The sequence below is a fragment of the Nomascus leucogenys genome, chromosome 18 (genome assembly GCF_006542625.1).
Source record: "Nomascus leucogenys isolate Asia chromosome 18, Asia_NLE_v1, whole genome shotgun sequence".
In the NCBI taxonomy this organism is placed as follows: domain Eukaryota; kingdom Metazoa; phylum Chordata; class Mammalia; order Primates; family Hylobatidae; genus Nomascus; species Nomascus leucogenys.
In genome coordinates this window covers 89,123,547-89,145,401 of record NC_044398.1, presented here as the reverse complement: position 1 = coordinate 89,145,401, position 21,855 = coordinate 89,123,547, and the positions used below count along the sequence as shown (strand labels likewise).

The 21,855-nt window shown below is 39.1% G+C and overlaps 1 protein-coding gene across 5 annotated transcripts in view; it reads left to right on the top strand.

The window, feature by feature from the left end:
- The first annotated feature begins 420 nt into the window (after window positions 1-420).
- The window catches only part of MRTFB (myocardin related transcription factor B), a 190,359-nt gene continuing 168,924 nt past the window's right edge, over window positions 421-21,855 (top strand). For 2 of the 5 annotated variants that reach the window (XM_003269301.2, XM_030799136.1), the window contains exons 1-2: window positions 421-479; window positions 9,041-9,105. The gene's annotated coding sequence lies outside the window, so the exon portion shown is untranslated. Of the gene's footprint in view, window positions 521-2,631; window positions 2,653-9,040; window positions 9,106-21,855 lie in introns of those variants that run through there. The other 3 variants (XM_030799138.1, XM_030799134.1, XM_030799135.1) reach the window with 3 other exon arrangements.

The following is a 21,855-nucleotide window of genomic DNA, read 5'->3' as shown; positions in this document are numbered from 1 at the left end:
TTTTTCCAGTCTCTACAATGGGGAGGCTGGTAATACCCACTTTGGGGGGTAGTGTGAGGACCGAAGGGGGCTGTTAAGTGCTCGGTGCGCAGCGAGCACTCAGGACGGGTGGCAGCGGTCACCTTTGTCGCCGCCGTCCAAGCCTTTGCAGAGGCTCAGGGCCGGGCCCCGGACACGCGCATGCGCACGCGCACTCGGCTGGCCAGGTGAGAAGGAGGCGGCCGCCTCGCACCTGGGCTTTAACCCTTCCCCGTCACGGGAGTGGGCGGACTGCACGCAGGGACGGAGTCGGGGGCGAGCAGCAAGAGCGGTCAGGCTTGACCCTTGAGGCGGGGTGGGCAGCGTCCGGGGAGCGCGCCGAGGCGCTTCCAGCCTGGGGTCCGCGCGCGCCGCAGGGAGGGAGGGGGAGTGCCGAGGGGAGCGAAGTCTCGCGAGATCGCGCGGCGGCGGCGGGAGCGGCGGCGGCGGCGGCCGGGGAGGTGAGCGGCGGGCAGTCGCGGCCGTTGGGGGCTGAGGCCGGGTGAGAGCGGCCGAGACCGAGGGCTGGGTGGGGCTGCGGGCCCGGTGAACGTCCCGCGTCCCAGGTGGCCGTCCCTGTTCGTCCCCGCAGCAGCTGCGGCGCCGCTTAGTCCGCGCCGTCACCGGGACTCGCGCGGGGCGGGGCGGCCGGGGCCGCGGGCCGGTGCCTCCTTCAACCGGTTCTCGCGCCCAGGCGCGACCCCGGGGCCGCCTCAGTGTCCCTCTCGACTTCGGGGTTGGCCCCGCTGACAGTGGCAGCGGCGTTTATTGAGCCTCTGCTGTGTGCCGGGCACTTGAGTTGCGCGCTTGCACGCTGGGGCTGCACAGAGAGGTGGAGCGCCCGGGCCAAAGCCACACTGCGAGGAGGCGGTGGGAGGGGACCGGGACCCCGGCGCCGCCTTCCTCTTCCCACCTCCCACTCCCCTCAGCCCTTTTCTCCTGGGGTCCCGACGGGGCTGCAGAGGGGGTGTCTGGGAGCGCCCTGAAATTGGATGCAGCTTCGTGTATGGGTTTCTTGGGAGAGAGTTTTTCCAGGGCTTTTGTCTCGTTCCTAAAAGGGTCCCCGATCCCCAAGTGGTCAAGAACCATTGTTTGGCCCTGCTTGGAGGCAGAGGTGGGCTGAGAGCAGCGGGCGTGTGTTGGTGGTGGGGTGTCAGGCCCAATGAAGTGGAATATTGGAGCCCAGGGCTTGCCTTAGGCAAAGGAAACACTTCTCTAAAAGTTCGATTTTTGTTTCAGCACGCGGTTCCACTCTTGGGAACAGTGGTTCTCAACCTCGTCAGAATCAAGGTCCCTTCTTCCCCTTTGCAGCAAACATGTATGAAGCCCACTTTACTACCCTGAAGTGAAATTCATAAACAATGTAACCTCTCTACACACGTCATTGTAAAGCAGTATGATGGTTTGATTGAAGCGTAAGGGCGAAATAGAGAACAGTATATGACAGATGTTGCTGTACCATTCACATCTAGGACATACTCTTGTGCTGGAAGACAGTATATACTGGGGTGCTTGTGCCAGCTTCTAATGAGTACGTTTGTATTGGTTAAAAAAATTAGAAGGAGCTATTTCAAACAAGAGCAAGCCTGGGCAATATAGCAAGATCCCATCTGTACAAAAAAAGAAAAAATTAGGGTGGTGTGGTGACGCACACCTGTAGTCTCAGCTGGTTGGGAGGCTGAGGTGAGGGGATCTCTTGAGCCCAGGAGTTAAAGGCTGCGGTGAGCTGTGATTGCACCACTGCACTCCAGCCTGGGCTACGGTAGAGTGAGGCCACTACTTCAACGAAAGAGCAGAGATACAGACGGAGGTTGGGGGGAAAAACACCTAGGTTGGGATAACCTGTTTCTTGCAAATTAAAGAGAGAAACGACGTAGATTGAACCAGGGATAACATGGCAAGACAAATAACAGACTGTCTCAATCAACACGTAAATATTAGCATAAGCCCTCCACAGATCCATATTTTTAAACTATATTGTAGAATTTTTTGTGTGTCACACACTCGAAGGGACAATACTGGCTTCCTAACAATTACCATTGGTAATAATTAATAAAATATTAACAAGGTTGAAAATTTTGGGTTCAATGTCAGTATCTCACTTGCTTGTATATGCTCAGTATTCTGATATTACAATTGTATGTTAACGGTGTGTGGTGTGAGGAAACGATCGCTAATGTTTAGACAGTTTTCCCTTACTCTATTTAAGCTTCCCTTGCTACTTTCTCCTACATTACTGGAGTTTCCCTGCAATTTCTTGTAAAAACTTTTAAATATTGTAAAGTAATGCCAGTTTATAGTGGGCTTAATCTGCCCGTTCATTTGAAAGACTCTCGTACCAGGTGAATCTTGATTATACAGATCTGTCCCACCTATGTGTTGTGTGAAGTCTTTTAGATCCAGGCCCCCCAAACCCTAAATGCCAGCGGTGTCCCCCAGTCTCTTTGATAACTAAAAATGTTCCTTGGGGGCAGTTCCAGCTCTTTGGAGAACCACTCCAAACATCAGTGTTGTCTAGTCAATTATAATAGGAATTATAAAAGGAAATTTAACTGACAGTTTTTGCTGAGAGTTTTGTTTTGTTTTGTTTCTTCTTTCAGAAGTGTCTGACGTACAAAAAAAGGCATGCTTTTGGTTAGTGCCGCTTTCATTGATTATTCTAGAATCTCAGATGGGAGGTCAGGTTAGTACCTATGTCCCTCTGTCTGAAAGATTGGCTGTGTTTAATGGAAATGTTGACAACTAAACACTTGAATCAAGTAGCAGATTGAGGTTAGAATGGAGTTGGGAAGCAATAGCAATAATGTGTAGGAATAAGTATTAGTTAAGTATAATCTAAACTAGTGTAATCACCTTTTAAATAGCTTCTTCTGCTTACTAATATCTGTATTAGAGAATTTGGAAAATGCAGATGTATTCAAAGGTAAAACTTAAAATTACCTGTAATCACATATGCCAGTAGTCCTCATGGTGTGATTTGTTAGAAATTGTCTTTTCATTTCAAACTCTGCTAGTCTTGCTGCATAGGGGAAAACGCAAATCGAGTTAAGGAAGTTCAGCTCAGACCATTTATATGTTACCTACGTATAAAATTTATATATGTTACAATGTTACCTACATTGTAACATTATACATTTAACTCTTGTTTTAAAAATAGTTTATTCGGCTTTTTTTTTGTTGAATAGATGAGTTGCTTCTTGATGTAAGGTGTTTATTATTAGTTGCGTGTTACGTTTGAAAAGTGCTATGGAAACAGGCATGTAGGTAATGACTGTTGTCAAAACAGAAGGCTATACTTTAAATTATCTAGAGTTAGAGACATTGAACACTTTGGAGACAGAAATTTATCCAAATTGAGAGTAATGAATTTATATTAATTTGAACAAGCAGTATCTTGTTCCAGGGTAAAAGAGGTCATTACTGGTTTTTAAAATCAGAACTTTAAAAAATATTCACCCATATGTAAAAGATGTTGATTCAAAATGTTCCATTTTTCTAGGCATAGGGGATACATTGTTGAATGGACAAAAGTTCATGCTTTTATGAAGTTTTACATTTGAGAGACACAAATGTTAGCTAGAAAATGAATACTGTGCACATATCTCTGATTTGTAATTAAGGTGTTTTATTGATTTTTAAGATGCATATGTGAGATGGAATGACATCTTAAAATTAGCATGTGGTTGGCAACTTCTTTCTTAGTAGGACATTAAATAGAAATGTGTCTTGAAATTGATGGCATCTTAGAGTCAATGAAATAGGGAATATGTAAAAATTATTACATAATTTTACTACATGAATAGGGAATATGAAACAATGATTAATGTTTAACACCAAAAACTTGATTCAAAGGGTGACTTGCAAAATGAAGATACACAACATTTCTAGACCCTTCCATTTAAACTAGAATTCTTTACTAAGAAGATTCCTGTAGAGATTTTCCCTTCATGTAAAACAAATGGAGAATCAATGTTCGTAAATATAAGAATCATTTTTTGGAAAATGTTTAAAAGGAAACAAACTGCTTGGTGAATTTTCACGAAGAGCAGATGGTGTGGTTAGTGCGTTTGAGGTAAAGTTAATCAGATAATATAACCAGACAGTTGTATGAATATGGTTTTTTGTGTTTTGTGTTTGTTTCCATTCTGGAAGATCCACTTATAAATGAAAGTTTTCTCAAATGGGACATCCTTAAATTGGATCTCAGTGAATCATAGTTGTTATTGTTGTTTAAGAAATATATTTGAAAACATACTTACTCTGTGTGAAGTACACAGTTTATATGGGAAGCTAGTTCCATGGTATACCTTAGCTAGGAAACCTGTGTAAGGACTTTTTCTGTCTAATATTGAGTGCAGCTTTCACAGCAAACTCAATCACGTGGAGACCCTTTGTGTACCTTCTTCCCCAGGTGGACTTGGGCTTTGTGTCTTAAAGTGTCGTCCCCACACCATCAGCACATCAGCAGCATCCTGGAGCTTGTTTGAAATGTAGACTCTGAGCTCCACTCCAGACCAACTGGACCAGAATTTGCATTTTAAAAGATCCCTTCCTGGGCAATGCATATGAACATATAAAAATCACAAGACCATATCTGTGGCTGTCAAACTTGAGTGTGTATTAAAAGGATTCCTAGCCTCCTCCTCCAGGGTCTCTCTCTGATTCAGTAGGTCTGGGCTGGGCCCATAGAATTTACATTGTTAACAAATTATCAGGTGATGCTGATGCTGCTGGTCCAAGGACCATAGTTTGAGAACCATTAGAGTAGAGCTCCTTCTCTTTTCACCTTTTTCTGTTCTCTCTCCTAATTCCTCACCCCAGCTTTTTAAAATAGATTATTATAATCATATACTTTGGCTCATTTGGAGGAAACAAAAGCACCTTGTCTTATAATTTATGGTGATGGCCACACTAAAATTGCTTGTCACCAATTTCAGAGAAAACTTAGACTCTGGTTTATAGGTGGTTCTCTTTTGCTTCTTTTTGCGAGGTGCTTTTAACATTTAAAAATTCTTTTTGTGTAGATAAAATGTTCATATGGTTCAAAAATTAAAATGACACAAGGCATATTTTGAGAAATCTAAATTCCAATTGTCTTGATTCTCTCCATAAATAACCTTTCATTTGTTTCCTATAGACGTCTTTTTTTTTGTATCGATACAGATACAAGCAAATACTAATATGCTATATATATACTCTTTTTATATAAAATATACATACTATGTGAATATTCTGCTCCTTTTTTTTAAAAGTTAATATTATCTTGACATATCTTCATATTAGTATATAAGAAACATTTTTCTACACTTTTTTTTCTTTTTTTTGAGACAGAATCTCGCTCTGTTGCCCAGGCTGGAGTTCAGTGGCACCATCTCAGCTCACTGTAACCTCCATCTCTCAGGTTCAAGCGATTCTCCTGCCTCAGCCTCCCAAGTAGCTTGGGACTACAGGTGCACGTGCCACCAGGCCCAGATAATTTTTGTATTTTTAGTAGAGATGGCATTTCTCCATGTTGGCCAGGCTGGTCTCAAACTCCTGACCTCAGGTTTTCCACCTGCGTCGGCCTCCCAAAGTGCTGGGATTTACAGGCATGAGCCAGTGCACCTGGCCCAGAAAACATTTTTCTAAACAACTGTAAAATATACATTGTTTAGCTGTTTAGCCTCCAGTGATCAATATTTGAGTTGTTTCCAGTCTGAGACTCACAGATGACACTGTGCTGAATAATCTTATGCACATATTATTTTGTATATTTGCAGGCATTATCTGTGGGATACATTCCTAGAAGTGGGATTGCTGGTCAGTGGGCAGTGCATTTATAATTGGTATAAATACTTTCTTCCTCCAGAGTGGCACTATTTTGAACTTGCATAAGTAATGTATGAGACTCCTTATTTCTCCATAACCTCTCCAACAGTTAACCTTTGGATTTGGGTCAGTCTCGTAGATGAAAAATGATAACTCCATGTAGTTTTAATATGCATTGCTTTCATTATGAATCGGGCTGAGCATCTTTTCATGTGCCTAAAGGCTATTTATATTCCTTTTTCTGTGAGCTATCTGTTCATGCCCTTTGCACATTTTTCTTTTGGATTGCTTTTTCTTAACTAATTTCTATAAGTGTATAAATTAGAGAGATTAGCCTTTTGTGAGGTTGCAGTTTCCCTCAACTTGTCACTTGTTTTTAAAAATGACTTTCATGTGTTTTGGTATAAAGAAGGCTTAAATATGGCTTTCTTTACATTTTATGTACTTAACATTAATCTCTTACGGTATCTGGATTTTACGTCAAAGGCCTCCACAATTTCTGGAATTTGCCCATGTTTTCTTTTAGTGCTTTTATGGTTTCATTTTAACACTTAAATCTCTGATCCATTTAGGATTTATTCTGGTGTTCAGAGTGATATATAATTCAACTTTTCGTTTTTCCATGTGGCCACCAGTTATCTTTACCCATTTGTTTCCGTTTTTGTCTCTGAATCCAGTTGATGGTGGTGTGAGTTTCTGGATGTATTGGGGTACATCTCTGCACTTTCTATTCTGTGACATTAGTCTTTCTATTCATATACCAGTACTACATTGGTTTTATAAAATGTTTTAATATCTTTTAAAACTGGTTTCCCCTTGTTGCTCTTTTTTTTTTTTTTTTTGGCAATTCGTGCTTGTTTATTTTTCCATGTGAACTTTAGAATCGTTTTGTCTAGTTCCAGAAAACACTTTTAAAGAATCAAGATCATGTTAAGTTTATGAACTTAAAATCTATTTGACTTCTCTGAGCCTCAGTTTCCTAATCTGTAAAAGGAGCAATAATGTCTGTAAGAATGCTGAAGGGATTGGCTGGGCGCGGTGGCTCACGCTTGTAATCCCAGCACTTTGGGAGGCCGAGGCGGGCGGATCACGAGGTCAGGAGATTGAGACCATGGTGAAACCCCGTCTCTACTAAAAATACAAAAAAATTAGCCGGACGTGGTGGCGGGCGCCTGTAGTCCCAGCTACTCTGAGAGGCTGAGGCAGGAGAATGGCATGAACCCAGGAAGCGGAGCTTGCAGTGAACCGAGATTGCGCCACTGCACTCCAGCCTGGGCGACAGAGCGAGACTCCGTCTCAAAAAAAAAAAAAAAAAAAGAATGCTGGAGGGATTAAAAGAGAAAACGTGTGAAACTCATCGCTTAGTGCCCTTGGTCCACTCCCACCTTTGTTGCCGACATGGGCTGAGATTGCCATTCCCTCATTTTTTTCCCACTGTTACCCTTCTCACTTTCAAAAAAGAAAAAAAGAAAGGACCCATAAAGAAAAAGTTACAAGACATTAGAATCCAAGTTAAAACTAAGCTCTTGTTCAGTTTCAGCAGGACAATTAATGTACCTGAAAACCAGAGAACAAAGTCAGCCTGGTGTTCAAGGCCTCCTCCTGCTTCTAGCCTTGCTGCCTTAGTCTCTCTTGGATGTACCCTAACAATGGTGCTGCTTATGTTTCCTAGAGGCCCTGTGTTTCCTGGAACCCTATTCCTCCCACCCAGAATATAGTGCTACCTAGTTCTGTCAGTTCAGATCTGTTACTGTCCCCCACCCAGTCAAAAACAGTATCTGTGTCTGCATGTAGCTTGTCTGTCATGCAGCTTAAGCCTTGATGAACTGTAAACTCTGTAAGGAGAGAAACTGTGTTCATCCTGCATGCCAAGTAATGCCCTGCACCCAGCAAAATACTGGCAAAGATTGGACATTCAGATGTTTGTAAATGAATGATAATTGACTTTGATCTTTCTTTTGCTTTATATTAGTGTCTAGGTAGCTCTTAATTTCACTCAGGACACTGTAAGCCCCTGGAATACAAAGCTTATGCCCACCCCTCTCCCCCTTTTTTAGAGACGGGGTCTCTCTCATGCAGGCTGGAGTACATGACACGGGCAGTGGCACAATTATGGCTTACTGCAGCCTTGAACTCCTAGGCTCAATCAATCATCTTACCTCAGCCTCCCGAGCAGCTGGGACTACAGGGGCACCACCACTCCTGGCAATTTTTTTTTTTTTTTTTTTAAGAGAGACGGTATTACTATGTTGCCCCAGGCTGGTCTCAAACTTCAGGGCTCAAGCGAGTTGCCCATCTTGGCCTCACCAAGCCCGGGATTACTGGTGTATGCCACTGTGCCCAGCCAATTAATAATAATTATCATCATAAATAATGCTGGTGGTGGAGATGGTGAGAGGCAGATTTATTATTATATCATAACATTATAATAAAAACAGTATTTATTGGCCGGGCGCGGTGGCTCACGCCTGTAATCCCAGCGCTTTGGGAGGCCGAGGCGGGTGGATCATGAGGTCAGGAGATCGAGACCACAGTGAAACCCCGTCTCTACTAAAAATACAAAAAATTAGCTGGGCATGGTGGCGGGCGCCTGTAGTCCCAGCTACTCGGGAGGCTGAGGCAGGAGAATGGCGTGAACTCGGGAGGCGGAGCTTGCAGTGAGCCGAGATCGCGCCACTGCACTCCAGCCTGGGCGACAGCGAGACTCTGTCTCAAAAAAAAAAAAAAAAAAAAAAAAAATTGTATTTATTGAACACATATTTCAGGAACTGCTTTAGAGTCCCCGATGTGGATTATTTCATATAATCCTCAGCAGTCCTAAGAATTGGGTACTGTTGTTACACATGGGAAAACAGGCACACAGAGAAGTTACTTACCCCAGATCACACAGGTAGGAAGTGGTAGAACTGGGATTCTAATGCAGATGCTCTGAGCCTAGCACCCCAACTCTTAGCCTGCTGCAGTTCTCCAAGCTTGTTTGTTAAATACAGTTCTTTGAATACAGTCGTGTATAGGTTCTTGAACAATTTAGGAAAAGTTTTAGTTACATTTTCAAATTTTTACTTTCCTTCCTGACCATTCCATTTTAATAACTTCTATTTTGTTATTTCCAGTTTATCTTAGACTTCATATTCTCCAAGAGACACAACCTTATCTGGCATGTAGTAGGTGCTCAACAAAAAGTAATTTTTGCCTTTTTTTTTTTTTTTTTCAGATTCACAATAAAGGTGCTAAGAAAGAGAATGTAAGACAGGAAAATAATTAAATATTCTTACCGAGGTAAGTTTTTTTATAATTTTTTTTTTAACAAAGAAACTGTAATTTTTTTATTTTTTTTACTTCCTCTCACAGCCTGCTTTCTTGAGGTCTAACAGGGAGATTGTTTTAGGAGTGGTTAAGTTCGTAAAACCTAAAGTTCTTAAGGTAGATGCCAGGAATGTGGGCTGTTCAAATAAGTTCATTTGACGTTCTCGACCTCTTCTAATCTAATCTTTATTTTCCTGTTTTCTGATGGTTTTAAAGCATGGTACTAAGAAGGAAATCTAGCAAGTAGAAGCCTATAGCTATTTGGTGGTTATATATACTTGCAACATTCAGTGAATACTTTTTTCTTAAAATAGGGAGTTGAAAGAATTTTAAGCTACTTTTGGTGAGATACGAACACTTAAAATTTTGGTTTTTTTTACTATAATGATGAAAAAAATTTCTGTCAGTATAAAACAACATAATGACAGAAGTTAGCATCCAACTTCTACCACCAAGAAATGACTGGTATTAATATTTTGGTGAACATACTTTTAGAAATCTATCTATGGATATAGAAGAATTTATATACAAAATTTTAAATAAATTGGTTTGCCTGTATATAGTAGTCTTTTTTAATGGAAAAATATGTTTTGTACATCTCTGTGCAGGAATTGGAAGAGATACGCATAATCCTACATGATCGTTTTACTGGCTGCTTAATGTTCCATCTTTTAGAGGCACCATACTGTATGCCTTTGATGACCTTTTAGATTGTTTCTAGTTTTCCCTTGTTGATGTATTGATCAACCCTCTGCTTATATCATTATATACTTGTTCATTTCTTTTCTTAAATGTGTAACTGCTGGGTCAGAGATTATACACATTTAAAATGTTGAGACATGGCTAACCTGTCCTCTAAAGAGACTACCAGTTTATAAGCCCCCTCAGAATCCACAAGAGTCCTGCTTTCCATATCCTTGCCCACACAAGAGTTTTGTTAATGTTTACATGTATGTAACTTTTTTCCAAGTTTATTTATTTATTTATTTTAAATAGACAAATCAAATTGTATGTATGTATTGTGTACCACATGTTTTGAAGTATGTATATACATTGTGGAATGTTTCAATCTAGCTAATTATGCATTACCTCACATAGTTACCATTTTTGTGGTGAGAACGTTGAACATTTACTCCCTTTGTATTTACTCTATTTTTGGAAGAATACAGTATATCATAATTAACAATAGTCACCATGCTGTACAATAGATCTCTTTGAATTATTCCTTCTATCTAACTGGAATTTCGTATTCTTTGACTAACATGTCCACACCACCACCCCCACCTGCCCCTGACCTTCTAACGCCTCTAGTAACCATTATTCTACTCTCTTCTTGTATGAGATCAACTTTTTCAGATTCCTTATATGACTAAGAACATATAGTATTTGTCTTTCTGTATCAGGCTTATTTCACTTAAGGTGATGTTCTGCAGGTTCATCCATATTGTCACAAATGACAGGATTTCCTTTTTTATAGTTGAATAGTACTCCGTTGTCTATATATACCACATTTTCGTTATCCATTCATCTGTTGATGGACACTGAAGTTGCTTCTGTATCTTGGCTATTGTGAATAGTGCTGCAATAAACGTGAGAGTGCAGATTATCTCTTTGACATACTGATTTCATTTCCTTTGCATAAATACCCAGTAGTGGAATTGCTGGATCATATGGTAGTTTCATTTTTAATTTATTTCAGAAACCCCCACACTATTTTCCATAATGGCAACAATTTACATTTCTCCCAACGGTGTTCAAGGGTTTCTTTGTCTCTACATTTTTGCCAGCATTTGTTACCTTTTATCTTTTTGATAGCCATTCCAACAGGAGTGAGGTGATATCTCACTGTGGTTTTAACTTGCATTTATTAGTGCAGTTTAACACTTTTTCATGTATTTGCTGGCTATTTGTGTGCTGCTTTTTATTTTATTTTATATTATTTTTTGAGACGGAGTTTCACTCTTGTCATGAAGGCTGGAATGCAGTGCTGCGATCTTGTCTCACTGCAACCTCCGCCTCCCGGATTCAAGCGATTCTCCTGCCTTAGCTTCACAAGTAGCTGGGATTACAGGCATCCGCCATCATGCCCGGCTAATTTTTGTATTTTTAGTAGAGACGGGGTTTCACTGTGTTGGCCAGGCTCGTCTTGAACTTCTGACCTCCGATGATCCACCTGCCTTGGCCTCCCAAAGTGCTGGGATTCAGGCATAAGCCACCGCACCCGGCCATTTGTATGCTGCTTTTGAGAAATGTCTACCAGGCTAGAGTGCAGTGGTGCAATCATGGCTCACTGCAGCCTTGACCTTCTAGGCTCAAGTGATCCTCTCACCTCAGCCTCCCTAGTAGCTGGGACCACAGGCACATGCCACCACACTCTGCCAAATTTTTTGTATTTTTTGTGTAGACAGTGTCTCGCCACGTTGCCCAGGCTGGTCTCAGACTCTGGGCTCAAGCAGTCCACCTGCCTCGGCTTCCCAAAGTGCTGGGATTATAGGTGTGAGCCACCACCTTTGTCCGTTTTTTAATTGGATTTTTTTCCTGCTATTGAGTTGAGTTTCTTACATATTTTGGATGTTAACCCCTTACCAAATGTATAGTTTGCAGATATTTTCTCCCATTCTTTAGGAAGTTTCTTCACTGTTGATTGCTTTCTTTGCTATGCAGAAGCTTATTAATTTGGTATAATCCCATTTGTCAGTTTGTGCTCTTATTGCCTGTGCTTTGGGGTTCATATCTAAAAATCATTGTCCAGACCAATGTCATGGAACTTTTCCTCTATGTTTTCTCCTAGGAGCTTTATGGTTTCACATCTTACATTTAAGTCTTTAATACATTTTGGTTGATTTTTGTATATGGTGTGAGATAAGGGTCTGATACCATTCTCCTGCATGTGGATATCCAGTTTTGCCAACACCATTTAGAAGAGACTGTCCTTTCCCCATTGTTTATTCTTGGCACCTTTGTCAAAAATCAGTTGACTGTAAGTGCATAGATTTATTTCTGGGTTCTTTATTCTGTTGCATTCATCTGTGTGTCTGTATTTTAAGCTAGTACCATGCTGTTTGGTTACTATAACTTCATAGTACAATTTGAAACCAAGTAGTGTGTTATCTCCTACTTTTTTATTTTATTCAAGATTGTGGCTAGGTGCAGTGGCTCAAATCCCAGCACTTTGGGAGACCAAGGTGGGAGGATAGTTTGAAAACCAGAAGTTCAAGACCAGCTGGGCGACAAAGTGGGACCCTGTTTCTGCAAAAAAATAAAAATTAGCCAGGTGTGGTCATTTGTACCTGTAGTTCCAGTTACTCAGGAGGCTAAGGTGGAAGGATTGCTTGAGCCAGGAGTTCGAGGTTGCAGTGAGCTGTATGATCGTACCACTGCACTGGGCAACGGAACAAGACTGTCTTAATAAAATAATAATATATAAATAAAATAAAGTAAATAAAATGACAAGATTGCTTTGGCTGTTCATATGCTTTGGTAGTTCCATATAAACTTCAGGATTTTTTTTCTGTTTCTGTGAAGAATGTTATTGGTATTTTGATAAGGATTGCATTTAATCAGTAGTACACTTTGGATAGTATGGGCATTTTAAAAATATTCTTTTGATCCATGAGCATGGGATATCTTTCCATTTATTTGTGTCTTCAATTTCTTTCACTGATGTTTTATAGTTTTCAGTGTAGAAATCTTTTACCTCCTTGGTTCAATTTATTCCTAAGTATTTTATTTTTTGGTAACTGTTGTAAATAGGATTGTTTTCTTGATTTTTTTTTTCAGATAGTTTGTTAGTATATAGAAGTATTACTGATTTTTGTATGTTGATTTTATATCCTGCAACTTTATTGAATTCATTTATTAGTTCCAACAGTTTTTTTGGTGGAATCTTTAGGGTTGTCTATATATAAGGTCATGCCATCTGCAAACAGGAGCAATTTTACTTCTTCCTTTCCTAATTGGATGCCTGACTCCTGAAGCCACTGAGGGTATCAGAAGCCCAAGCCTGCTGTAGTTGGCTGGCAGTGATGTGGACTGGAAATGGAGTCTGCCTCATAGGGGATGCAGGCTTCCACCTGGCTCCAGGACAGGTCTGAAGGCACAGTCCCTGGGTACTGGCCTAGAGTCAGGGGCCATGGAGGTCTTCTGGGTACTGGGTTTTATTGTGTTGGGCCTGGTGTTAGGGTTCAAGGCAAAGTCCTATGCTTACTTCCCTCTCTTTCCCTCATCTGATGGTATCTCTCTCCATGCTATGCTGCCTAGGGTTGGGGGGTGGGAGACGCGGGTAACGTAAAACTAACCTTTCTACCACCTTCAGTGTGTCTTTTAAAATTTTTGTGCTACAACCAGGTACTGTAATCTCTCGCCTGTTTCTCATAGCTCTTGTGAAGGTGTTTTCAGGGATGGATAGTTGTTCAAATTGATGTTTCTGCCCTGGGACGAATACCAGAGAGTCTTGTTCTGCCATCTTGCACCACCTTCTTTTGTATGTAACCTGTTAATCTTTTTAATCTTTGGCAATCCAATAGGAGACAAAAAATAGTATTTTTTTGAGATAGCAAGGTTTCTAATTGGAATATACCTTTTAGGTTTTCAAAGACCTCCAATTTGATATTCTTACTAACGTGAAGAGTTTTCTTACTGAGAAGATACCTCTGGTTCTCATGCATAGATGAAATACTCCTGGACTTTAAATGTGATGAGAGTGTTGAAGTATGTTGAGTTCTTTGTTTTTCAGTCTATTGCCTTCATTAACTCATAAATGTTTTTAAACTATAGATCAACTGACTGTTACTATTTCGAATACTGAAAGTTTTCCTCCATAGAGAACTCTCCCTTTGTTTTTTATTCACTTATAGTGCAGTTTCAAGAAGCTTTAAGGCTAGGCACGGTATCTCACAACTGTAATCCCAGCATTTTGGGAGGCTGAGGCAGGTGGACCGCTTGAGCTCAGGAGTTCAAGACTGGCCTGCACAATAACATAGTGAAATCCCATCTCTGCAAAAAATGCAAAATTAGCTGGGCATGGTGGGTCACGCCTGTAGTCCCAGGTGTTCAGGAGGCTGAGGCAGGAGGATCACTTGAGGCTAGGACATGGAGGTTGCAGTGAGCCAAGATCATGCCACTGCATTCCAGCCTGGGCGACAGAGTGAGACCCTGTCTTGAAAAAAATTAAAAAGATAAATAAGGAAGCTTTAGAGACTAATTTCTTAACATGCCTCAAACATAGATAACAACTGTGGAATAGCATATAGAATATGACTTACAAACTTGGGTGATGATATTATTGAGTTATGTGGATTATGTGACTATACGTTCATATGTAAACCTATGTTTACTGATGTTGAATCTCTTCTGTCTAAAGGATTTTAACAGTTTCTGATATGAGTGTGATCTTTAATTTTATATTTGCCTTAGATTTTATTTTAATCAAATAAGATTTACTTGAGGAAGGTTTCATATGAAGCATATACCAACTTTGTCATTGACCTATGGTTTGTTCTTTAACTTAATAAAAAGCCAATTAACTATCAGGAGCTATTTCAAACAAGAAAATCAGAGAACCAGCGTAGGCAATATAGTGAGACCCTGTCTCTACAAGAAATATTTAAAATTAAAATAAGAAAAAATTAGCAAGGTATGGTTATAATCCCAGCTACTCAGGAGGGTGAGGTGAGATGATTATTTGAGCCTGGAGTTGGAGACCAGCCTGGACAATATAGCACGATCTCATCTCTTAAAGAAAAAAAAGCCAATTAAAAGTCACCTTTTTTTCTTCAGATAGAAAATACATCTTCTGGCCAGGTGTGGTGGCTCACGCCTGTAATCCCAGCCCTTTGGGAGGCTGAGATGAGTGGATCACCTGAAGTCAGGAGTTCGAGACCAGCCTGGCCAACATGGTGGAACCCTGTCTCTACTAAAAATACAAAAAATTAGCCAGGTGTGGTGGCAGGCGCCTATAATCCCAGCTACTTGGGAGGCTGAGGCAGGAGAATCACTTGAACCTGGGAGGTGGAGGTTGCAGTGAGCCGAGATTGCGTCACTGCACTCCAGCCTGGGCAATAAGAGCGAAACTCCGTCTCAGAAAAAAAAAGCAAAAAGGAAAATACAGCATTTAATAATATAGATTGCCTTTAATACTTTAATATTGATGCTTTTCTTTTCACTCCAAGTTAACATTGTTGACCATATACCACCAAGATAGGGAACAAGTAGTACAACTGGTACTTTATTCACTGGTTTACATCCAGCACCTAATATATAATACCTGGCATGCACATGGCAAACACCCACATTGTGTTTGAAGGAATGAATGGTTGGTAAATATTGTCATGGTTAGAATTAGGATGGAAATGAGAAGTGCCCTAAATTTTAATTTGGATAAGAAAACTAGCGTCTGCGATTTTTATACGTACCTAAATCTAAACATAGACAATTATAGTAATACTTGCTACCATAACGTTTTGTGACATTTTGTTTGAAATGTTGAATTGGCCTGTATCCCATTTATTTTCCAACGCTGCTTTTTTGTTTGTGTGTTTTTGTTGTTGTCAAGGGAAAAGTAAGTATCTAAACTAGGTAGGATACTAGATCTTGTTAAATAATCATATTTGTGTTTCATAGTATAGACATGGGAAAGTTTTTCATAGTTATATTATTTGAAGACAAAGCTAAAATGAATGTCCCAAAATATATTTTTAATTATAATGGAGATAAATTGAGCTATATTTTAATTGTGGCTCAGCATTTCATTAAAAATAGGAGAGAAATTGATTGCCAGCCTTTGAGAAGAATGTATAATAAATCTTTGTCCAGTATCCTGTCTTTTAAGCCTTTCTGACTCCTAACCAATTTTTCACAGCCAAACTAAACAAAGAAGATGGAATAATTAATAGATTTAAGTAGTGTTTTTGCGTCTCTTTTCATATACTTTGTTTCTGTTGGAATATGGGATTCCAAAGAGTTCATGAGCTAGTTTTAATCAGTATTCGAGCAGCAGTTATTTGCATGTATAACATCTTAAATTGATTAAATAATCCCCTAGCAATTTTTATTTGCACTTTAATTTGCTTAGCATCCCCTTTCTTAATAAAGAATCCAAAATTAAATGTAGGCAGACTTGAAATAATTGAGTCTTCAATAGTAGAGTCTAAATTAATGAAGTTTCTCTAGACTTTAAAACTCTGATATCTTCTTGTGGCTAATGGTATAATCTTGTATTTGTTTTCTAAAATAACCAAATTTCTGGTTTCTTCAATCTCTTTTATGTGGCAATGCAGGAATTTGCTTAAATGGTAGTTTTCATTTTAGTGATGACTTAATTTATTTAATTGCATGCTTTAAAGCCCTGATTCTAAAAATACTCCTGGAAAGCAAGGAATTACTAGCACTAGTTAAACAGAAGTCTTAATTAAAATTAAGGCTTTATTATTTATTTCTCCTCTTAGCTGTATTTGTAATAATTTTTACATTGTACTTAAAGTTTTAAGAATTTTTGCAGCATCTTTAATGACTTGGATTTTGTGCATTTGCAACAGTTTCTTCCTATTTTAGGCACAAAGCTTAAAGTTTACACTGGCAGGGGAAGTAGTCATTTGATTGGAAAGTTGGGCAGAGGAGAAAAATTTTGTCTTCATATACAGAATTTGTAGCAGTAGAATATTCAGATGGAATTGTATTAAACTCTAACCCTAGGGAAAAAAAATTGAAGTACTTGTATGCAGTACAGAGAATAGATCCCTAGCAAAGCCAACACTCAGGGCTTACTTCTGTAGTATCTGCAGCTGAATTGGTCTCTCCCAAGAGTATTCTCAACTCAAAGTCTTAAGAGTAGAGTTTGGAAAGGGGAGGAGAGAACAGTAGCTTTGGGCCATAAGTTCCATGACGAGCTCAATAGTCAGTGAAACTCTCTAGGTTAAGTGTATGTACTTAACTTCTGAATGTCCTATCCCCCTTGAGAAATTTCCTTCCTTCCTAACTCTGGGCACTTTGTTTAGTGTTGTGGCATGCTGGAAATTTATCTTGAGTTGAGGAAAGGCAGTCTGACGGTATTGCTGCAGAGTCTAGGCTACTCTCTTTAAATAGACGGCCAATGTGGGAATATGGCTGAAAACCATCAGTTCCTCCCTTATCATAGCTAGGCAGTGGCAAATATTAGAATTTCATGCAAGCTTTTCCTTCTTCAGTTTGCTCAGAGAGGACACCTAGTTCAAGGTGCGAATTAAGTGTTTGTGTATGTTAAACTCAGTAAGTTTTATTTTAAATATATTTCAGTCTGCTCTAATGTAACAAAGTTCTTCAGTCTGATTGTTCTAGCACCTATCACTCAAACATTAATTGCTGTCAGTGTGAAAGGATATCCTCCTACATCTTTTCTGGAGTACTTGAAACCATCCCACTTCCTTTTTCTTTTACCTTAAGAACTGATTACTGACACTTGGGAATTACAATCAGATTGCATCAATCTTTATGGAAAGGTTGCCAATTATTGCACTGCAAAATATGCATTTCCCTCTAATAGTAAGTGTTTCTCTTGGTGTGTCTCTCAGTTCAGTGCTTTTAAATACCTCTTAGGTGAATGAATGCTTTGTGCCATGCCCTGATTTAATATATTTAAAAGACTTTATTCATGGCTTTGTTACCTTCAAGTCTATGGGAGATGGAAATGGATGGAGGGGAATAATTTATGTAATACGAAATCTTTGTAGGATCTTTTGATTGATTAGATGTCCTTGGATAGAAGAACGATGGCCGGTGACCATTACTTATACTGTGATATAAACTCTCAAATGAGCATGTTCTTTGAAGAGTTGAGAGCAGTGAGGAATTTTATGGTGGGGATGTACATTGAGCCTTGTGCAATGTCTTTTTTGTGCATTACCTTGTTTTGTTTTCACAACAGTTCTTTGAGGATAGATGTAATTACCTCAGTTTTAAAGAGTAGAAGGGCTCAGTGAGATTGTGAAATCAGGACTTGGGCATGCAGCTAGTAGGTTAAAAACAAAACAAAACTGTGACTTCAATGCAGATCTCTCTGGCTCCAAAATCTATGCTTTCTTCCCTAGGGCAGGGAAAGGTGGTGTTAGAATGCTCGAACGTTCTTAGAATGTTGACCTCATAGACCATGGAAATGCTGAACAGAATGAAGATAATGCTACTTTATGAGCACCCCCAGCATTGTTTTCACCATCCTCTATTTCTAATGCTCTTCAACATCAACTCATGAAGCCAAGGAGCCTGCCAGGGTGTCTGGCTCATCATGTTCAATACAGCAGAGACTTGTTTAATTTAGCAGCACTCTGAGATGAAAGGTTCATGACTGCCAAGTACAAACAGACCTTCTGCGGGATGTTAATTTGGTTATAGGAGAGAATGCTTGTTTTTCCCTGCTCTGTGCTAATAAAGAAGCTGGCACATTTTTTCATGAGCAAAAAGGACTTTGACTTATTAAATCTGTGTAATCAAAGAGAAGCAGTTCTAATAAACATTTTTCTTTGTGCAGCCTTTGGTTAATTCCATTCTGTACCTGCCAGCAAATTACAAATTGCATGCTTTTTTGTTCTTTCCTCTTTTTTATTTTGGATTTGGTTTTATGGTTGGTCACTGTAGGGATTTATTGGTAGAAAAATAAATTATTTCCTCACTTGAACAGATTGTGTGTTTTTACAACAGGTTATCTTGTAGCAAGTAGAATGATTCAACCAGGCCTCTGCACAGAGGTGTGGCTATATGACTTTGACCGTTTTAAATAATAACAGCTTTATTGAGATATAATTCATATACCATAAAGTTTACCCTTTTAAAGTGTAGAACTCAATGATTTTTAGTGTTCTCACAGAGTTGTACACCCATCACTTCTGACTAACTCCAGGACGCTTCCATCACCCCAAAAAGAAATCTCATACCCACTCTCCATTCTCCCCACTGTCTCTCTCGCCTCTAGAAGCCACTCATCTACTTTCTGTCTCTGTGGATTTACCTGTTCTGGACATGCCATGTAAATGAAATCATAAAATATGTGACCTTTTGTGTCTGGCTTCTTTCTATGCTGCAGCATGTATCAGAAATTCATTCCTTCTTATTGCTGAGTAGTATTCTATTGTATGGATAATACTACATTTTGCTTATTTCTTCATCAGTTGATGGACATTGTGGTGGTTTCCACTTTTTGGTTATTATGAATCATACTGCTGTGAACATTTGCATATAAATTTTCTAGTGGACACAGGTTTTCATTTCTTTTGGGTATATACCTAGGAGTGGAATTGCTGGGTTATATGGTAACTCTGTATTTAACTTTTTGAGGAAATGTCCAACTGTTTTCCAAAGTGCACCTGCTTTTGTGTGAAGGTGCACCTTTTTCGTTCTCAGCAACATTTGAGGGTTCCAATTTCTCCACGTCCTTGGCAACACTTTTCCGTGGTTGTGTTTTTCATAGTAGCCATCCTAATGGATGTGAAGTGGTGTCTCATGATTTTGATTTGCATTTCCCTGATCATTAATGATATTGAACATCTTTTCATGTGCTTCTTGGCCACTTGTATATCTTTGTTAGAGAAATACCTGCTCAAATTATTTGCCCATTTTCAAAATGGACTGTCTTTTTATTGAGTGGTGATAGTTCTTTATATATTTTGTATACACACACATACACCCAAACACCCCCACGCTTATCAGATATATGAATTGTAAGATTTTCTCTGCTATTCTGTGATTGTCTTTTCACTTTCTTCATGTTGTTCTCTGAAGCAAGTGGTGTTTTAATTTTGATGAAGTCCAGTTTTCCAATTTGTTTTGGTTGCTTGTGCCATTCTCTCTCTGTTGGAAATTTTCTTTAAGTTAAAAAATTACACTTTATTTCTAGACATCTCCCATTTAAAAAATTTGTACAAAATTAGTTTATTAACTGTACAATGAGTAAGAGGTATTCAACATCTTTTGTGTTTTCAGATATTCTCAGTTCATTTAGTGTGAGGAAACCAAACTTCCTAACCTTACACCCAGTGTGCTTTTTTGTTTTTTAAATCAGAAAGATGTCTTTCATTGTTCTGCGTCGCTCAAAATGCACACATCATCCCATGAACATTTATGTGTCTAATACATACTGAGCACTTTGCAGGGCTTGGAGATCCAGAGGTGAGTGGGACGTAGCCCTATCTTTAAGGAACAGGAGCTCACATTGCCATGCTAGAAGCTTCCACAGAGGACTGTGGTGGTGCCAGGAGGGGGAAGGGAGCAGTCTCCTGTTTCGGGTGAGAATTCTTTATAGAAGAGTTGGTGCTGGTGCTCAGTCTGCAAAGATGGGTGGGTGATCAGAACTTTTTGTTGTAGGGCTAGATGGTTGACAACTCTTGAAAGTTATTGGAGAAGGGACCTTTATAAAACTTCAGACATTGTCTAGACTTGTGATTTTTATGTCCAGGTAATGAAATTGTGCCTTTTCTTTCCTTTTTTGTCCTGTTTAGTTTTTAATGCCAGTAATTATCTGCTGACAATCCTGCCAATGATTTTTTTAAAATTTTGTTACAGATTATGATTAGACTTGTGATAGATAGGAAAATAAAGTTGATAAAGACAGATTCTATTTCCTTTTTAAGAATAACTGACTCATGGGATGAAACCTTGGATATGATTTCAGATCACTCCTGTAAACTCTCACAAGAGATGTTTATAAAACACTTGGAACAATACAGATTGTACTAAGAAAATGTGCTTTGATCAACTCTGGAGATACAAAGCAGGAAACTTAATAAATCAAGTCCTATTTGTGAATGGAAAGGACTGGAAGTTCACCTTAAAAGTAAGAATTCAGCTTACATCAAGACTTAAATTTTGTAGTCTAAATAGCAGATGTTAACTTAGTTTCATCTTTTATATAAAAATAAAATGAATTATAGACTTCATATCTTGGCATCTTGAAATCTGACTCCTGATTCCTCTCTCTTAATGACTATTGGAACACTAGGCTAGAAATGGAATTTGACTTTGGTTTTTTTACCCTTTAATTTTTGAAGTCAATGTGCTTCCAACTCAGTCTTCCCTCTGTAGTCAGGAAAACCAAACCATTGGTAGCTTGGATATGCTATAATTTTTATTATGTAAATATTAGAAAAGCACAGTTGTATTTATACAAAGAGCAATATTATATTCATACTTAAGAGAGATGGATTTTTTTTTTTTACAATTTAAAGCATAAATACAATTGTATTACTTTTATATGCCAAGCACTCTTGTCCTGCCACCTTTCCATATGACAAGATATTATAGTAAACTGCATGTATTTTTAGGGTTTTTGCATATTGCCTAGATTCCTTTTTTTAAATTTGCAGTAGAGATGTAAGCCATTTTTATTTATTTACTTAATTTTTCACTAAAGAACTTTCATTAAATTTGGCTCTGAATGCAGGTCAGTATCTTAGCAAGTTGTAATTTAGTAGAGCATTTCTCTCTAAGAACTCAAATCGAGTTACAGCATCTCAGCTTTTTAAATTAATCTAAGGGGTATATAGATACTATGATCATTTAAAAAATAACAGATTTTCATTTGAATTGCAGATTAATGCTTGTTCTTTCAGATAAAGTTTGAACAAATATCTAACATACTAAGACTTTGTATATTTTGAGTTTTACCAAAGTGACTCAAAGACTGGGAAAGTATATTTTAGATTTTAATGATGAGGTCAAAATCCTGGATTTGAGTTCTGCATAATTTAGTTATTACATGGA